Source organism: Cebus imitator, unplaced genomic scaffold (assembly GCF_001604975.1).
Source record: "Cebus imitator isolate Cc_AM_T3 unplaced genomic scaffold, Cebus_imitator-1.0 Scaffold357, whole genome shotgun sequence".
NCBI classification, from domain to species: domain Eukaryota; kingdom Metazoa; phylum Chordata; class Mammalia; order Primates; family Cebidae; genus Cebus; species Cebus imitator.
The window spans coordinates 374,988-379,035 of record NW_016107672.1 but is presented as its reverse complement, the minus strand read 5'-3'; positions in this window follow the sequence as shown (position 1 = coordinate 379,035).

The window sequence follows — 4,048 nt, the reverse complement described above, 5'->3', positions numbered from 1 at the left end:
ACAAGAAAAAAACAAACAAACCCATTCAAAAGTGGGCGAAGGACATGAACAGACACTTTTCAAAAGAAGACATATATGAGGCCAACATATGAAAAAATGCTCATCATCACTGGTCATTAGAGAAATGCAAATCAAAACCACATTGAAATACCATCTCATGCCCGTTAGAATGGTGATCATTAAAAAATCTGGAGACAACAGATGCTGGAGAGGATGTGGAGAAATAGGAACACTTTTACACTGTTGGTGGGAGTGCAAATTAGTTCAACCATTGTGGAAGACAGTGCGGCGATTCCTCAAGGACCTAGAAATAGAAATTCCATTTGACCCAGCAATCCCATTAGTGGGTATATATCCAAAGGATTATAAATTGTTCTACTATAAGGACACGTGCACATGAATGTTCATTGCGGCACTGTTTACAATAGCAAAGACCTGGAACCAACCCAAATGCCCATCGATGATAGGCTGGACAAGGAAAATGTGGCATATATACACCATGGAATACTATGCAACCATAAAAAATGATGAGTTCGTGTCCTTCATAGGGACATGGATGAATCTGGAAACCATCATTCTCAGCAAACTGACACAAGAACAGAAAATCAAACACCACATGTTCTCACTCATAGGCAGGTGTTGAACAATGAGAACACATGGACACTGGGAGGGGAGCATCACACACTGGGGTGTGTTGGGGAGACTAGGGGAGGGACAGCAAGGGGTAGGGAGTTGGGGAGGGATAACATGGGAAGAAATGCCAGATACAGGTGATGGGGATGGAGGCAGCAAACTACATTACCATGTATGTACTTATGCAACAATCCTGCATGTTCTGCACATGTACCCCAGAACCTAAAAAGCAATTATATATATATATATATATATATAATATATATATATATATATATAACAATACAAAAATTAGTAGGTGTGGTGGCATCCACCTATAGTCTCAGCTACTGGAGAGACTGAGGTAGTGGGAGAATCACCTGAGCCTGGTGAGTTCAAGGCTGTGATAAGCAGTGATCATGCCACTGCATTCCAGCCTGGGCAACAGTCAGATCCTGTCTGTATTCTGCACTTTTAGTTTGTACTACATGTAAGATGTAACCATTGAGTGAATGTGGGTGTGGGGTACAATCAACCTCTATAAACCATTTTTTGCAACTTTCTGATAATCTACAATTATTTCAAAATTAAACATCTTTTGAAAAGTAAAGAAATGGAAATAATTATTTTTCTGATGAAAAAGCATATATAGTTAGAATTCACCCTCTAGACGCACTTTAGATGATCCCAATTTTGTTGGCAACACCCAAAGCATCATAATCAGGAGCCAGTCAAACATATGCCCTATCTCCATCAGGTCTAATCAGGGTGTTCACCCTGGCCACATCAATGTCACAGAGCTTCTTCACAGCCAGTTTTATCTGGTGTTTGTTGGCTTTAACATCCACAACGAAACCAAGTGTGTTGCTGTAACTGCCCAATGGGTTCACCTTGCCTGCTGCCTAGACAAAGCCAATTTATCAAGACAGGGGAATTGCAGTAGAAAAAGAGTAATTCATGCAGAGCTGGCTGTACAGGAGAACAGAGTTTTATTATTGCTCAAATAAGTCTCCCTGAGCATTTGGGGATCAGAGTTTGTAAGGATTATTTAGTGGGTCGGGTCAGCCAATGAATCAGGGGTGTTGATTGGTCAAGTCATAGATGAAATCATAGGGAGTCTAAGCTGTCCTCTTGGGCTGAGTCAGTTCCTGATTGGAGGCCACAAGATCAGATGAGCCAGTTTATCTGCGTAGTGTCAGCTGTTCCATCAAGTGCAGGGTCTACGAAATATCTCAAGCACTGACCTTAGGCTTTACAATAACAATGTTATGCCCAGGAGCAATTTAGGAAGAGTCAGAGTCTTGTAGCCTCTAGCTGCATGACTTATAAACTATAATTTCTAGTCTTTTGGCTAATTTGTTAATCTTACAATGGCAATCTAGTCCCCAGGAAAGAAGGGGGTTTGCCTTGGATTATCTTTGTTTTAAACTATAAACTATGGACTAAGCTCCTCCCAAAGTTAATTCAGCCTATGCCCAGGAATAAACAAGGACAGCTTGAGGGTTACAAGCTAGATGGAGTTGGTTAGGTCAGATCTCTTTCACTGCCTCGGTTACAATTTTGCAATGGTGGTTTCACTGTTGTTGCCTTTCTTCTTCATGCAAGACTTAGCAGTCAGAGTAAACTTGATAGCATGGTGGTCAAACTTGTTTCTCCTGGGGGGCGCTCTTCTGGGGATATTTGGACAGCCTTCAGAGTTGCAGTGTCTTGAGCCGCCAGAAGGTGGGCAACGTGGGGATTTTCCTTTTTGTGTGTCAATAGACACCTTTCAGCGCTACCTCTGGGCCTTCAAAGCCTTCGCTTTGGCTTCAGCTTTAGGAGGGGCAAGAACTTTCTTCTTGCCTTCAGTGCCATCTTGTGCAAAAGTGAAAATAAAGTTTTTAAAAAGGGCATCCAGATTTAGTCAAGTCCTATATCCATCATTGACAGTGCAAAAGTGCAAGCTGCTTTTTCTCTATCCAGAAGCAGGAGCAGTACAGTCGTCACCTGAAGCCCAGTAGCCTAATTATTACAGGCTACATACCCTCTAAACCTGATTATAAGGCTCTCTTGGAGATTTGATAAGCTGCCCAACATCTTAATAAATTCCTTTTCAGCTTAAACTAGATATCGTATGTTCTGTTGTTTGCAGGTTTGAATATTGGCCACTTTTTATTCTAATAGTTTCAATTGCCTGTCTGTCTCCTGAGGGATATGGGAGAGTGATAAGTAAAGCTAAAACGTATCTCTATACACTGAAGCCACTGAAGAAATTGGCATAAAGCTAGTAATTAATAAATGGATATTCAATCTACCTCAAGAATATCTTTGTTATGCCACTGACTATAGCCTCTTGGGCACTTCTTGAAGCAAAGAGACTGGGGTCTATGCTGCTTTATGATTATTAATGCTCTTCACGTTCTCTCTTTTTTTTTGAGACGGAGTTTTGTTCTTGTTGCCCAGGCTGGAGTACAGTAGGGAGTTCTCAGCTCATTGCAACTTCCACCTCCCGGGTTCAAGCAATTCTCCTGCCTCAGCCTCCCAAGTAGCTGGGATTACAGGCGCATGCTACCACGCCCAGATAATTTTCGTATTTTTAGTTGGGGGGGGGTGTTTCATCATGTTGGCCAGGCTGGTCTCAAACTCCTAACCTTGGATGATCCACCTGCCTCAGCCTCCCAAAGTGTTGTGATTACAGGCGTAAGCCACCACACCCGGCCAATGCTCCTCACTTTCTCAGATGTTTTTATTGTTGTTGTTATTCTGAAGTCCTTAGGAAACCAGAACTCTTAGGTATTCTGTGTCTAGAACAGGAATTCTGCTTCTATACCTCATTAATATAGTGATACACAGCACTGACCTCCCTCAGAACCCCTAATCGCAGCCCATACTGGTTCTCAGATGAAAGAACTATTGCGTGCAAATCTCTCCTGATGTTAAGTGCAGTTTACATAAGGGCTCTGAAAGAGGGCTGTTGAAGAGAGCTTTATAACTACCCTATGTTACAGGAAGATCAGGGTGGACAAGACAACAGGCAAAGGACTAGAAAGAAAGCAAGAGAAAAGAACAAAATACATACTTCAGATAAAAGAAATAAGATTTATAGAAATTATTTTGGCCTAAGTAAAAGAAGGAGAAAGAGACCCAGAGCAGGATCTTTAAGGATCTCACAGTCAATATTTTCCCTATTACTCTTACTATGACTTTGTATTAAATGTGTATGTGGGTGGGGATCCTTGCTGGTATTGAGATTTTATACTTAATTTATTCAGGTTATACTATGAAGAAATTAATTTACAAAGTTTACAAAAGGAGAACTACATGAACAACTTCAACTGAATGAAATTTTATGTTGGTCCAAAATAGAAATGGACAGTTTTATTATACATCTTTTTCTTTTTTTTTTTTTTTTTTTTTTTTTTTTTTTTTTTTTTTTTTTTTTTTTTTTTTTTTTTTT